At 45.2% G+C, this 16624-nt stretch overlaps 1 long non-coding RNA gene across 1 annotated transcript; it reads right to left on the bottom strand.

Annotated features, from left to right (window-relative positions):
* Nucleotides 1-313: 313 nt before the first annotated feature.
* Nucleotides 314-1705, bottom strand: LOC138473550 (uncharacterized). Its single transcript, XR_011268776.1, has 3 exons — nucleotides 1586-1705; nucleotides 793-910; nucleotides 314-678 (listed from the first exon to the last, which is right to left on the bottom strand). It is a non-coding gene; the product is annotated as an uncharacterized lncRNA (long non-coding RNA).
* Between the last annotated feature and the right edge of the window lie 14919 nt (nucleotides 1706-16624).

Below are 16624 nucleotides of genomic sequence, written 5' to 3'. Positions count from 1 at the left end.
CAAAACTAAAAAACGTATGTAACAAACAATAGGGGTGCCCCTATGTGCGAGCTTGAGTGGGGGCGGGTAATACTTATTAAACAGAACCAAAAGAGGTACCCAAGCTATGGACAGTCCTCATTTCTGTCAGTTATTAAGGTTAAATCTCCATGCTGATGCAAGACATGTGCTTTCCAAGAAAGTCACGAAGGGCAAACCAAGGAAAAGTATAAAGAGTACAGACAATAGATTTATTATTCAGAACACATTTTTGTTGTTCACATTTTTAACAAAAGTAAAATGAAGGAATTGAAAGCAAAAGAAGACATAAAACATAACATTCATCATATATACATACATTTACAAAAGAACGATGTATTCATCAAAGAGCATTTTGGATGGTTTTAAATGTCTTGGAATGCTGAAACTATCCTTGCAGGATGCAAAGTTATTCCTACACCATAAATACAACCAGGGTGTATTAAAAAGTACCCAGGTAGGTAAAAAGAGAGATTGTTCAATCAACTAAGTTAGTGTGGTTATCTGCCAACGTATAGGAAAGATCATAGACTTGTTCCCGGAATACTTCCAATCGAGAAGGGAACAAAACACATGGATAACACGTTTCGGCGTGTCAAGCGGGCATCAACAGTAAGGGCCTTCCTCAGGGCAGGAATTATGTGGTATGGTAGTTTCACCCTAAGGGGGGCAGAAAGAAATGGGACATGTTTTATACACACAGTACTCTGTTAGACAACTTCTAAGGAATATCTGAGTTTGTGGACTGCTGTCCCGGATGCACGGATCACTTACCCTGAAGTCACATTAAGAACAGGGGGGAATCCGTCGGGCTGCTATCCCAGTGTATTAGAATTCTTGCACTGTAAGAACCTGGGCCAATGCTCTAGCTTGCTGTGCAGAAGAACAACAGCTGTAGAGACAAAAGCAAAAAGAAGCGAGGAGAGGCCTCAGGTATGTGGGAAAGATTCTTGGGGTTGACAAATGGAGGTTACTCCAAGCAAAATTCGACAGGTAGTATGTGAGTGACTACACAAAGGTCAAGATATGCCTGCAGAAGGTAAACACAAAGGGATGCGAACAAGGACAGAGGAAAAAGTTGAATTCCGGTGTAGTAAAAGGGGAGTAAAGCTAAGCTGGGAGGTGGCAGACACAATATCTGGGTAGAGTCAAACACCACAGAGCCAAAGGCGAGAACGGCGAAAGTCGCCGGCACCACAAACCGAGGGGAGCGGGTGCTCGTGCAGGTAAGAAATGGCGCATGAGAAGCACACCATAGGCGAGTAAGGGTAATCCAATGTGCAAAAAAATAAAAGGGGTTACCTGCTGGTCAAACTCCTAGGGACTGCGGGGACAGGAATGGATACTCGGCAGTCAATGTATGTGGTGGACAAAGCGGACCAAATCTGACGGCGAGAAATACACAAAAAACTGGAGGACAAGGCGCAAGCAAATGAATGGCTAGAAAACTGCAAGGAAGAACGACATATGCACATATGTCATGATGTAAAGGTTTCTAATATGGGTGGCAACTGGACATGCCACGGTAGCAGGGGCCCAACTGGCCAGTGTATGGTCTGACGGTTACCTGTACACACAATCAGAGGCAGAGGCTCATCGGGCAAAATTCCCGAAGTGGAAGCAGACAGCGGGAAGAAAAAGCTGCGTCATGCTGCGGATAGCATCGCTGTGAAACCTTCGCGGGAAGAGCAGCTGAGGCTTGTTAAAGCCGGCTTGCACGTTGCGGGAAGGTTGTCACGGCAACCTCGCCCCAGGTAAAGGGAGCGGGGGGGGGGTTGTCAGGCGCCCAGCACTGGACGCTGGGTGTAGAGGAACGGATCATGGCTGGGGAGCCAATGGGATGGGAGGCGGGGCATCAGCCTCAAAAGTAAACAGAGCCCTGAAAAGAAAGTGTGCTGCTGCTGCATATAAGAGCCATACATAGAAGGGACTGAAAACTAAAAGTCGTGACACTCCCATTGGTATTCCCATTTGCTTGTGCTGCGAATGATTAATACCGCGCAACGCTGCCACCCAGGGGCGCTCAATGAGGCACCCTGCATGATCCTAGGGAGAGGGAGAGCAACTGGGATGCCATTGCTGCGGATGTATATTGACTCCCAGCACTGGGGGCCTTTCTTTATCACACCTCAATTGCACCATCTTCACCCCTCAGCTCCGATACGATTGCAAACCACAAATGAGTGACAGGAAAATACAGCTAGACACCGAGAATATAAAACAATTAAAGGCTGACAAGCGTCCTTGGATGCAAGAAGAATGCCTTGCTTGGGAGGCTGGCAAGTCAATTCCGAAAGGTTCTGTAATTATCGGAGGGTGAGAGATGTGAGTTGAGCATTTTCTTGGCAAGCCCTACTTTGTTCTTTAATTAACTTTTAATAGGAAAAGTTCAGGGCAGTCCATTTCCCCAGATGGGCATTGGCAGCTCGAGGCAGTCTTGTCTCCCAGCTTGTTCTTTATTTATAAAATCACTTTCTCAACATATCTGATTTCCATGAAATAATGCTTAATGGTTACAATGCGTTTCAGATGCACTGGTAGCTGCAGACAGAGGGGTCTGCAAAGCTTGCTTTTCTGCACAGCATATGGGGGCAGTGACCAGGGATGGCATCAAATCTAAGTAAAAACACATTACAATCTCCAGAGGCTACATTTAAGCACAGCCATGTATCTTCTATGATGGTGTTGGGTTTTAAACCACGCTCCTCTGCAATTTGCATGGTCTCCATGCAGGCCTTCTGGCGGATCTCAAAGACTTAGGCTTGAGGATGGTGGGGAGAGAGCAGAAAATGCAAAACAGCTCTGCTGTTGTGTTGGTGTGTGCAGACCAGAAGTACCCCATGTTCTGCGGGTGGGTCTGCATCCAGCTGCTCTGCGTCAAGAGCAGAGAGGCATTTGTGTCCACAGGGGAGCCTTGTGTGCCCGTGGTGCCAGGATATATGGTCTTTTTGTGTGCTATGTACATTTGGTTGTCGGGGTGTTGTGTTTAATGTCTGTTGTGAGGGGTGTGAAATTGCCATGAATGGGTGACTTAGTTGGGACACATATGTTGTGTTGGAACATAGAATGTTAGAGACCTCGAAGGGCAGACATACATAAACACCCATACAGCAGATCAAAACATGGTATAGGAAGGCTTGAAAAAGCTTGAATATCAACACAGACAATCAGAGGACATAGAAATACATGGAAAAGGCTTATAACCTGGCGTCCGTCTGTGCCTTTTGTAGACAAGTGCCATTTCACTTTTTCACATTGCCATTCTCAGGCTCTCTTTCTCTCTGTCTTACTTTCTTTCTCTCTCTCTCTGCCTTTCTCTCTCAACCCTGTCTCTCTCTGTCCCTATCCCTCTCCCTCTCTCTCTCTCTCTCTCTCTCTCTTTCTGTGGTTCTCTCTCTGTGTCTCTCCCCCCCTCTCTCTTTCTCTGGCTTACTCTATTTCTCTCTCTCTCCTCTCTCACTCTCTTTTTTTCTCTCTCTCACTCTGTCTCTTTCTCTCCCTCCTTCCCTCCCCCTCTCTCTCTCTCTGTCTATCTTTCTCTCTCGGTCTCTCCTCCTCTCTCTTTCTGTCTGTCTTACTCTATTTCTCTCTCTCTGTCTGTCTCTATCTTTCTCTCTCTCACTCTGTCTCTCGTGCTCCTTCCCTCTGTCTCTCTTTCTCTTTCTCTCTGTCTCCCACCACTCTCTCTTTCTCTCTCTAATAGATACATTTTAATCTGTGTGCCACAAAGACCTGGGGATTGGTAGATGGTGGAATAGGGCAGTCTGGAGAGTCCATTCATTACCATAACTTAGCTTGGAAGGCGAGGTAACAACCTTTGGTACAGAGAAACAGCTACTTGAGATTTGAAGCCCCCACTCTCCCCTTTCAATATCCTTCCTATGTAGGTTGGCAGGCTGAGTGCCATCTTAAAGTTCATTCTAACTTGCTCAGGTGCTACACTGAGTAGCCAGCGGAGACTTTTGCATTTCGGCGCACAGCCCTTCATGGCATAGGATGGTGTTTGTTAGGTATTTGGGTGGTTCCATGTGATAATTCTGAATATTGAAAGCCACATGCAAAAAAGACTGATTGTATTCGGCAGATTTGGTACAGCCTTAATTATTTGAAAATTATCACAATTCTGGGCGGGGGAGGTTTACCCCTGAAACTCCCTTTACAGCTGATCCCCTGTCCCACTCTCCGACACTGGGAGGGATTTCCTTTAAATTAAATCGGGGAGTTTCACTCCCCAAACTCCCATCCCTCACTGGTCCTCTCCTTTTCCTGACAAATACAGCCCCCTTCAAACCTCCAGTCATAACTATCTCCACCACAAAAACTCCTCGTGGCCTCCCACAGACACAAAACACTGACACCCATCTCCCCCGGTGCCTCCCTTCCCTGCTACAACCGTTCCCCCACAACCGACACACAGACACACAAAACCGTACCTGTAACACCCCTGACTGGGGTCTTCAGGCCTGACCAAACCTGCCAACCTCTGCTCGGACTCGTGTGCATCGAGGGCCATGACAGGTTGGTTTAGAAGGGAAATATACCAAAATATCGCCTCCACAATTTAGACTGCCGAAAATTCGTCATTTTTTTTCCTGACCCCCCCTAACACCACATACACACTGGCGTGACAGGGGGCCCCACAGCCCCCGCTGTGCAGGGGCCCTTTCAGCACATGTCCGTGGGAGGGGGTCACACTTGAAAAAAAAAAAAATTAAATATTTTTTTTCTCAACAAAAGAAAACAAGTTTTGTTTTAAATTCACTCTGAGTTAATAATGAAATAATGTCTGCAACAGAAATAATTTCTTTATGAAGGCAGAGTGACTACAAAAAGAAACTTTCTTTTTTAAGGTTGAGGGCTTCCCCCAACCCATGACATGGAAGACCCTAGGCTGGAGGGCTGCATGTCATGGGGTGGTGGGGAGCCCTATGACTTCAAAAATAAATTGTTTATTTTTGAACTCATTCTGCCTTCATAAAGAAATTATTTCCGTTATGGTTAGCTCCTTAACAGAATAATTTCTTAATGAAGTTAGAGTGACTTCAAAAAGAAACAATGGGGCTCATTGTGACCATACCGGCCCGGAAGCAACGGTTCTGGTCAGCTTACCGGCACCATTGTTTCCGGACCTGCATATTACAGGTCTACCTGTTGGGGCCGCTGTGCCCGACAGGACTGACCCTGCCGGCCACAGCTGCCATGGTAGGCAGACCCTTCACAGAAGCACCGGCACCGTTAGCAACAGTGCCGGTGCTTCCGTGTCCCCAATCCCATGGAGTCCTATGGGACTCCACGGGAATGGGGATTACCAAAATTACCGGTGCCTGGTGGCACGGTTACCGCCGGACCCGTAATGAGCCCCAATTTCTTTTTGAAGTAATAGGGCTCCCCTCAACCCCATGACGTGTGCGTGTGTGAGTGTATGGTGAAAGGGTGCACACTTAAAGGCATGGTCTAGTAAAATTTTTTATTGTCCCTACGGGTCGGCCATGTTTTTTTAAGCCTAAGTGGCTCGATTTTAGAAAACTTTCCTATGGACCTTACCCGAGTTTTCGTCCATTAAACGCACGCGAAAACAAGCACCAGGCCGCCGCCATTTTCTAATAATCCTATCACTTGCCGCATCGCCCTGGCTGACCTGCTTTTGCGGCACTAAATCAATTCCCCCGCCCCTGAGCCTGACATTATCCAAACATTCATATTCCCCGCCTCTCTCTGTGACGTTACTGTGCTGCGTAGCCAAACGCGCCCAGTCGTCTTCTACGCGACTCCACACAGAACCCGAAAACCAACACAGACCATCTCACAACACAGCGCGCCACAATTCGGACTATGAAACTGTACTTTAAAATCAAACAGCAACACGGTACATTTGGTAAAGTACATTTATTTTACATTAAATGTTTAGCGAATATTCAGCAATTGCCATATGAACTCCGAAAGCCATTTATTTTCTTTTATCTGTATCCGCCATGGTACACAGGGTGTTGCTTTTCGTTAAAAGAAGCACTTTGGAAGCACGGTGAACCGCAAGGCTGTTCCATCAACTAGGCACTAGTCCATCGTAAAGGTTGATATGTTGCTTCTAGCCATTAGTACAGCGTAAGGGCATGTGGGCCCTTGGCGATCGTCCCATAAAATTGTCAGTGTGCTCCAGTTGTTCACACGAAGCTGCAGGTGTCTACTGTAAAAGCCATCTGCTGGTGTCTCAAACCGATGGCAGTAGCAGAAGGGGAGCAAATACCTGTTATGAAAACAAAAAAATTATAATTAGTCTCGCCAGCCGATCTTCATTAATATTACTTATTTTATTTATTACAGCCGATCAGAAACTATTTGCTTGCAAGGATAGTTCAATGGAGTATGTTCGGCTCTAAAATCAATGCGAAAAGTAGCGAAATAAATCGAGGCCAACACACAATGATAAACAACAGTTAGTCTACATGCGTGAGGAATGATATGATATATGATATGGCATTTGTAACGCGCCTATACTCAAGTGTTTATAGGCGCGACGAGGCAGGCGGGGAACAAGGGCAGACAGACAACGATCCTACTAGGCCGGGTGTCTTTCTGATCGCGCATGGGGAATGGGGAGGGGGTGGGAAAGTGCTGTACATGGTTAGTTGAATACAAATTAAATAATAGGGCCAGCTGGTGGCAAGTGCAAAGTAAATGCCGGGAGAAGGGGCTGAAGGATACAGAGACAGTCCCATAGTGCAGGTAGGCAGTGCAGGGAAAAGTGGCTGGGCCAAGGACCGAGATCGGTGAGACCAGTGGAGCTGCATGCCCATGTGCCCACTACGAACACGTTTTCCTTGCTTTTCCTAGCTCTTCATTCATTCATTTATTCATGCATCCATTCATTAAATCTTACTTCCGGTATAAAAGCGTGTAAACATTTACTTACATTATATTTGAAATTTCCATTGTGTCTCTTCGTAATGCACTCTGTAAAACGGACCGTGCTCTTGACAACGATTTTTCGTATTCTGAACTAAAATGAAACTCGGTCTAGTTTCTGAATTTTCTGCCTTATCGTCTCTTACATTATTGCGCACCCCCTTCAAATGTAGTTCTTTCGGCATGGTCCCTGTCTCAAGGTAAAAAAACAATAGACCCTTATACTTCCAGTGCGACTTGTGGGCCTCATCTGGGCGCGAGCTGAAAATCAAAGCCGCTGTCCTTCGCATTCTTTATTTGCAACATCACGTAGTATAGGCATCTGTGAGAACTTGAAGTTTAGAATCCGTCTATGTAGTGTGCCTCAATGTGCAAATGCGAACTGGCTTCTCTCCCAAATGCCACGGGCCGCTTGGCTGGCGCGTTCTAAGTGCCCCAATTTTGTCCCCGTTGTCTGCGAGCTTTGCAGCCCAAATTGAGACATTTAATTTTTGGCGGAAGGTCAGGGAAAGTATAAAGTACCACAGGAGTTGAGTTAAAAGTTTGTTTTATTATCTGCAATACGCAAGCCTCCCCTCCGTTAACAGTGCGCAGCATTTACATTTACATGAGATGAGACATGAGAAAAATATATACATACACACACATATATGAGGTGAATAGAGAGAATTCAAAGATGACACCCAGCTTGTTCGCCACCCACGATGGTGAAGGTAGGGGTTAGGGTTACAGGTACACTGTACAATAACATTTATTTACAAAAAGACAATCGTATTGCAATTATTTAAACCGGGATTTGTACTTCACAATCAGCTGTGCTTCGGGTGGGCATGGGACAGTCGCAATGTTCGGTGGCAATGGATCACTGCTCTGCACAGAAACGTCCAAAATTCCATATCTGTGCTTCTCTAACACAGCAACAATAAGGCCTTTCACAAAGTCGAACTGCATTTCATCATAGACTGGTTTGATCACCCATTGCTTACTTCGTTTTGAAAACACCTTAGTGTAGCGAGGCATCCTTACTTTACCCCTAGTCCTAGATTGTTCACGTCCGAACATTGCTGTTATGGGCCAAGACCGCTAGTAGAGTGCGATGTTTCATGCCCCGAAAGCTAAAATGCAAGCGCTGTGGCCTGTACTTTAGGCACATATTGTGGAACACCTCCAAATCTCCTGTGTGACAGAATTATGTCAGTCCTCTCAAATCTCTTGATAGAGTTTTGTCGAAAACAATCTTCTCAATGGCTTTGTGTGTCGGTGAAGATGGAATCAACCACTTCTTCTTCCATGCCTCCTCTGGGGACAAAGGGCCATGTTCACATTGGTGGAAATGTTGATTTGCTGTCCAGCGGTGAACGTTGGTACAGTGGTGCATCAGTGACCGCCATTTTTCAATTAGTATTTCCACTGACCCTTCACAAGTTTTTGAGCTCCACCAAAGATGGTTGGTGATAGAATGGGACCACTGCAAAATACTTTCAAAACCTTTTTTTTTCCCTGCAGCCGAGATTTTCTTATTGATTGATTTAGCAAGATGCCATACGTCAAATTGATGTTTAATATGTGGGAACTGCTCTCTCATTGTCTTGGCAATTGAAACGTGTCTATCCGTGGCTATGAGGTTGATGTGCATTCCCCTTGATTGTAGATATTCCACTGATTTTATAAATCCTAGTTTCTCCAAGGTCACTGACGATGTACATTGTGTTACCTGCACGACCACCGAACTCACAATTTTCTTACTATCCATGTCCTGAAAGTGGTAGGTGCAGTACTTGGCAGAAAATCCAGGGCTGTCGCACTGTCCATCGTCGGCTAGCCTGAATCGTTTGCCTTCGAATGTACTTGCTAGAGACAATTGTTCAATTTTCCAAGCATCACTAATGGCCGGAAACAGATATTCACGTTGGTATATGTAGTACAGCGCTTTAGAAATGAAATGGAGTCCCACAAACTGAAAGAAAGCCTCTAACTTTCTAAAACTGGAGCCACTAAAAAGTGATGCAGCTGCACACAGTAGATTGCCTGCTGGCAGTTTCCCCAGCATCGGTTGTGCAGACCATGAGAACCTATGATTTAATCTACAGGCGGCATTTATTTTGACGTTACTGCCTTTAATTTGACGAGTCACATTAATCAATGGCTTCCCACATACTTTCCCTCTAATGGAATGCACACATTTCAGCATACTTATAATTTCCATCAAACAACTGTCGAATACAATGTATTTGCTCTCTTTCATTAGACTGTCATCCTGCGTCAACGTTGTTTCGGCCTGTGACGTTGTGGAGATTTCAACACATTGGAAAGTAATATCGCTGATATCAAGTTCTGATGCGTCTCTGGATGCTGCGGCTGGTTCATTCTCTGTCATTTCGACATCTATTACTTCAACATTGATGGGAGAATACAACAATGTCGACAGGTTTTTTGGTGGCAAATTTTTGGCGGGTGTAGATTGTGTGAATTGATCTGCAACTACTTCAGAGCTATCTTCAATACATTCAATAACATCTTCTTGTGGTGGTGCGGTCGCACTGTAGCTATGGTCCAATGCAACTTTGCTGTAGTCTCCAAACACAGTTAATTCATGTTCTGGCCATTGGACATGAGCATCTCGAGCCTGAACACGCCTCGCCTCAATTAATAGTTCCTCCATAGTGTACACGGTCTGGCAAGCCACATCTCTCATTCGCTTCACTGTCTGTGTATGTATAGTTCTGACACCCACGGGTAACTGGAGGAGAGATTGGAAAAGGGATGTTCAGTTTAAACACAAGATAAAGTGTAGTACAATTGACTGGAAAAAAACATAAAATAGTCCCCAGCACAAACATTTTTTTAAAGTTATGAACTGTTTGTAACTAACCTTTTTTTCTTTTTTTTTTCTTTGCAACTCTTTTGACTCGACCTTCAACATCTGCACACTGTAGCTCCGATTCGTTTCCGCATGTCCTCCCTTCCTCTTGCGCTGCAACGACTATATTTTTTGTATCCGCATAGACAGCACGGAATGAGGCTCCATCGTCTCCCTGAAACATAGTACTTTCATTACTATGTATCAAAATAGTGTTAGCATAAAACACACGTGAGGACGAACACACGGGTACATCTCAATAGCCAAACACGATTTAAACATTGTGTGCAACAATCAAACGACAAGTATTCGACCAGTGATGATCTATTTCCATGGAGCTGTCAGTATCCATACCTCTGGCTCTGATTTGGACTGCCATGAATGGTTGTATTGGAGAGGAGGCATCCGCATCTCCCTGAAACACAGTACTTGCATTAGTATGCTTTTCAATATTGGAAACACAACACACACTTGGGGTCGACGGCACAGGTACATATAAAGAGATAACCACAAATGATGCATTGTCCAAAAGAATCAAGGAAAATCTAAATATGATCACATTTCATCAACTTATTTCTCCGATTCCTTTACATCTGCATCATCTAAATGAGATGTTGTGATTGTGGTTGAAGCTCCGTCGTCTCCCTGAAACACAGTACTTGGATTAGTATGGTTTTCAATATTGGAAACATAACACACACTTGGGGTCGAACGCACAGGTACATATAAAGAGATAACCGCAAATGATGCATTGTCCAAAAGAATCAAGGAAAATCTAAATATGATCACATTTCATCGACTTATTTCTCCGATTTATTTACATCTGCATCATCTAAATTGGATGGTGTGATTGTAGTGGAAGCTTCGTCGTCTCCCTGAAACACATCACTTGCGTTAATAGGGAAGAAAGTATAGCAAATGGAATCACGTTATATGATCACGCATGATGGAGCTGTCATTATCCATACCTCGTGCTGCTGAAGAATATCTATGGATGTTGCAAATGTAGTGCACACTTCCGAAAGCTGTTGCGCCTATTCATATACGCATGGTCCCGCTTCCACTTCCCCTGGAATAACTTGAATGTCAGGCTCTGCATCAAGTGCAGGGGTTGACGCTCCATCAACTGCCTGAAACATAGTACTTGCATTAGTGAGGATTACAATAGTGAAAACATAACACACACCTGGGGTCGACAGCACAGGTACATATCAACGGCTAACCATGAATGAAACATTGTGTAGAACAATCAAACAACAAGAATTCCAGCTCTGATGATGACGCTCGATGGAGCTGTCAGTATCCATACCTCCTGCTGTTGAAGAACATCTAGAAATGTTGTAGATGTGGAGGACGCTTCAGCATCTCCCTGAAAGACAGTACTTGCATTAGTATGGATAACACTAATTATAACTGAAAACAAACACCAGTGGACGATAACTAAGGTGTATATCAATTGGAAAGCACTAACCAAACATTTGGTTAAATAATTACACGATAAAATAAAACTATTACTTGACATGCATAAAACAAGTCTGTAGCGGATTAGCCTAGTAAGATTACCTGATACACGCTAGAAGTGGTTGATAACTGCGACCACGTCAAGGATGTAGAATGTTCTTGCTTCAGATTCAAGGGATAGTCAAGAAGTTGTAAAGGTAAATTAATGATTGATAATGAAATGCCAATATTAAAAATAGCCATGTAAGGCGACAGAATACTTGAAAAATGCTCAATACAGCACAGTTCCCTGTTCCCATATATATATATAAGGCAGGCATTGTTGATGAATCTGAAAAGTAAATATCGACATTATTATACAATCTTCAAGAATAAAGATTTGATACAAAAGTAAATGAATCATACAATGATCAATGCAAGAATTGTTTTGGTCGCAGGAACTATACCAGTTCATTATGTGCGGCTTAGTATTTGCATAAGTTGCAGAAATGTATAAATGATGTGACTAAAATCTGAACATGTGACTCATCCCTTGGATGTTCTGTATTGCACGAGAAGGAAACATGCTTACATTATAGACTGGACCCCCGAAGGATGCAATTCGATGACAATAGACACAGATGAAAATAAATAGATCTATTGATAGCATAGCAATGGAAACTCAAGTCAATAGCAATGAGACCAATGAACATAGCACTATTGTGTACTCAACTCGCAAATAGATAGAAATTTAAAAATCTGCGAAATATGACTAGGATACATGGCCTTACCTTGACCAACAAACAGTTGGATTCAGCAAGCAGAGGATTATGTTGCAGGAGAATAGGTGGGTGGCCACAGGTAGCACACTGATGGGTTTGCTCTAAGCGGTCACAGAAGTTCACGGATAGCACGACGACGAGCAGATTCGCGTCGATCGCAGTGGTTGCCAGGTAACACGTTCAGGAGTTGACTTGCAAAGCACAAAGATGTTCTCATGAGACATATGAGACATATCAAGTGGTTTATAAAGTATTAGAAACAGGGGTGTGTTTGTGAATGAATGACGTATGTATGTCGTGGTTTTAGGGGGGCGACCTGCTTCAAGGGGAGGCCTGGCTGGAGACGCAGGGTCTGAGGAGGCCATGTGACCGATGGCCCCTTGGCGTTTGATACCTTTTGAAGTGTACATGTACTTTGGCACCTTGGCCTTTCGCGCCCCTGACAGCCCCCCATGTCAGCGCTCATCCACTGGCGTAAACCGCCTTTATATCAATATATAGTATATCGCCTTTATGTCAATGATAGTATATCGTTGCTTATCAATAACAAATGCCACATACCAGAGATTCTTGTGAGCACAGACCCACACTTCAACCGGTGTATTATAGTGGTCAAGAACCTAAGGCCTGTATAATCCAATGGTAATTGTTAGTATAGATATATGTGTGACTTTTATAGAGACATAACTTACTGAAAGACTTTGAACAAGTGTTATTTAGTGCATGCATTATCGAGAATATGTTATGTTAGCTTAGATAGATAGTGACCACCCTGCTTCACAGCGACCAGACCTTCACCCATTCAGAGCACAGATGTCTGACGTCCATCCTTGAATGGAGAAACACTTGATTCATTTAAAAAATCGAAACAACCGTTGTTAAAATATATGTGGTGTTTTATTTTGTATATTATTTTCATGACACAAAAATACAAGACTTTAAACATTGTACAGGTCAGGTTGCAGCACAGCGAGAGAAAATCCACTGTACTGACCGCTGTCACTCGGGAACGTTTCTCTAATGGCACGAACGGCACAGGCGGGTATCACTCTTCGAACGCGGTGTCCAAGCCTCCCGTGGAGCCACCATGTAAAGGAACGGTAGGCCACCAGCCTGTACCACCTGTGAAAATGAATGAAACAAACTGTTTTTAAATGACCAAGATAAGTTTAATAAACGTTTGTTGTCAATGACAATTCTTGTAACTAATGGCATTCTACACGGACAAATGCTATCTAGACAATGCACACTATTGAACGACTTACATGCGTTACAGTGATATGTAGATGTAATTTTGGATATAGTAGAAGAACATGAAATAGGAGTGGCATGACCAGCAGAGTATACTTACTCGTTACTCGGATTACGAGGATGAACAGTTGCGAGAAGTTCGTGCATAAGCACCATCATTATCCTCAACACGGCCCGTGTGAGGCAGGCTGCCCTGACGTCTGGCAGCTCGGTGATGCATTGCGGTCATGGCTCGCCTTCCGAAATGTAGGCCAGGCATCCCGAGTTTTCTCGGCAGCAGCAGTTCTCCTCCTCGGTCGGCATTAGCTCGTACCGATTGCATGTGCACCAGGTGGAGACGCCGTCCATGCGACTAGGCCCAGGCTCTTCATCTGTTGATTCGTCCTGCCAACTGCCGTCCGAATCCCCATCGTTTTCGCGTGCTTCCCTTTCCAGTAGTTCCTCCTCGGTATACTCGAGCTCGTACATGTAGGGCATTATAGTAGCCATTGTGAGTTAAACAAACTAAAATAATTTATAGCGGTGGTACTTGTATCTGTTCACACGGGCTACAAGCAACGAAGGTAGCTGACCAGAGCACTGAAATGAGTCACAGAATACTCAAAGTAACACAGAGAGAGGAATGGAATCGAAAATCTGCTGCTGTGTGTTGTGAAACGGTCTGTTTATACTTATTGAGGAAAGAGGCGTCCTGCCATTTCCATGGCGACACATCATTAGCTGAGGCGCAGCGATTGTTGGCACGAGACGTGCTTTGGCGTTGGGAAATGGGCGGTACGAGTTTGCTGATGACAGGCTCAGGGGCGGGGGATTTGATTTAGTGCCGCAAAAGCAGGTCAGCCAGGGCGATGGGGGAAATGATAGGATTATCAGAAAATGGCGGCTCCCTGGTGCTTGTTTTCACGTGCGTTTAATGGACGAAAACTCGGGTAAGGTCCATAGGAAAGTTTTCTAAAATCGAGCCACTTAGGCTTAAAAAAACATGGCCGACCCGTAGGGACAATAACAAATGTTACTAGACCATGCCTTTAAATGTATAGGTGGCTGCCTGTGTGAGTGTATGGTGAAAGGGTGCACACAAATGTATGGGTTGCTGGGTGTGCGTGTTTGCGTGTACGGTGAAAGAGTGCACACTTAAATGTATGGATGGATGCCTGGTTGTGCATGTACGGTGAAAGAGTGCACACTTAAATGTATGGATTGCTGGGTGTGTATATGGTGAAAGGTGTGTGTGCTTGTGTACAGGGGCACAACAAAACCTGCATTTCGGTGGGCTAACCCTTCAAATGTTTGGAGAGACGCTAACTTTACGGGTGGTGGGGAGGGGCAAACTTATTTGTGTGGGGGCATCTAACTTCTTTACGCATTTTAATGAGACTATTCTAGTGCAGCTTCAGTGTTACAAGCAGTCAACTCTCTCCTTTAAGTCTCCTAGTCCCTCTCTACCCTTTCATTCACTCCCCTGGCACGCAAGTATTAGACCCACATCGCAATTTCAATTACCTAAAAAATGTGGCATTTGAATGCAGGTACAAACAGTGAAATGCTTTACGTTGGTAATTGCTGGGCCCTTATTAACAGTAAAACCCAGGTACCGCTTAACATCTGTGTCCCGTTCTGTCCGGCAACTGCTCTAAAGGTTAGCCAGGTCGAGTCAACATAGCCCAAAATGTCAGGGGGTGGAAGGGAGTGCTGAAGCCCAGTCAACTCAATGGAGTTATGCCACTACTTGTGTTTAATGCCTTGATTACTCCTAGCCCTATTCTTCCTCGTCCCAGTACTTATGTATAAGGCAGTACTTGTGTACTCTGCCTCCTAAACAAGTACTGGGATGAGGTAGAGGTACATTTATAACTCGCATGTACACAAGTGTTTCTATGCGTCACAAGACAAGGGAGGGAAGATAGAGGGAGGACAAGACAAACAATCTCACTAGGCCTTGTGTCATTGTGAGAACGAGAGGTGCAAGAGGAAAGGGAGGGGGAAGTGCAAGGGAGAGGGGAGGGGAAAACAGGGCTGCGATGCTCTGAGTAAGTGCAGCCAGGGCAGCGCAGCTATGGGTAGTGCAAGGAGAACAAGGGGCTGCAGGGTTACAGTTACAGCTCCTAAGTGCATGATAGGCACGAAGACAGTGTAAGGGGGACCGATCAAGAAAGAACCTGGACTCATACAGACTCTGAGGGTATGCAAGCAACTGGTCAGAAAAACAGCAGACAGGTAGGTCAGTAGGGGAGGAAGAGAGAGAAAGCAGAGGAGAAAAGGAAAGTTTTGAGCTGCTTCCGAAACTTCAGATGGTCTGGCTCAAGTTTGAAGGGGCAGGGAGGCCATTCCAGAGAGAGGCACCAGCAGAGGAGAGAGATCTACCCCCCACTATCTGCCTGGAGAAGCATCTAACCCTTCGTGAGTTGGAGGTAGCTGAGCGAAGGGCTCGAGAAGGAAGGTATTTTGGAAGAGATCGTTGTATGTAGCGCGGGCCCCTACCCCAGAAAGACTTGTGGACAATGCAAAGGGTCTTGAACTTGATCTTTGCAGCCACCGGGAGTCAGTGGAGAGATTTCAGGGCTGGAGAGATATGATCCCTGGGCTTGAGGCCAAAGATAAGTCTTGCAGTCTTGTTCTGGATTAGTTGCAGATGACAGAGAGTAGAGGAAGGCAGAATGAGAAAGAGGCTATTGTGGCAGTCCAGCCTAAAGAGAACCAGGGCTCTGGAGACAGTAAGCTTCTGGTGGAAAGTGAGAAAGGGAAGAGTCCCTTTGAGGAGGAGCAGATTGTAGTGGAACTTCTTGGTGACATCCGAGATGTGAGGAGAGAAAGAGAGAGTGGTATAGATGATGACTTCGAGGTTTTTCCCTCGCCAGAAGGTGAAGTAAGAGGGCCCAAGGAGGACGGCCAGAGTGAGAGAGGGAAAGCTGGTGCCAGGGTCCCAATGAGAAGGATCTCCATCTTACTGGTATTAAGGCAGAGATCGTTGGAGGCGCACCAATCCTGAATCGCGGATAGACTGTCAGGAATGAGCGAGAGAGGAGAGGAGGCTGAGGGGAGCCTGAAGGAAAGCTGAGTCATCCACATAACACTGAAAGTTTGAGGAGAAGGTAGAGATCAGGTGGGCCAAAGGGGCCAAGTGGAGGTTGAAAAACCAGGGTGAGAGTATAGAGCCCTGGGGAACGTCACAGGTAGAGAGAGGTGGCAAAGAGATTGGGACCAGTTTGGACCTGGGAGGGCGGGGGCGATCCAAGAGGAAGGAGGTCAGTCACTCCAGGGTCTGGTCTGTGATGCCCAGGTTCTCACAGAGTCGATTGATCAGGATGGCGTTGTTGACCATGTTGAAAGCAGAGGAAAGAAGGAGGGTGAGGATAGAAGGAATGCTGGA

Source organism: Ambystoma mexicanum, chromosome 8 (assembly GCF_040938575.1).
Source record: "Ambystoma mexicanum isolate Mex_15411 chromosome 8, UKY_AmexF1_1, whole genome shotgun sequence".
NCBI classification, from domain to species: domain Eukaryota; kingdom Metazoa; phylum Chordata; class Amphibia; order Caudata; family Ambystomatidae; genus Ambystoma; species Ambystoma mexicanum.
Note: the sequence above shows the minus strand (reverse complement) of the source record. Positions and strands in the feature narration are given on the sequence as shown.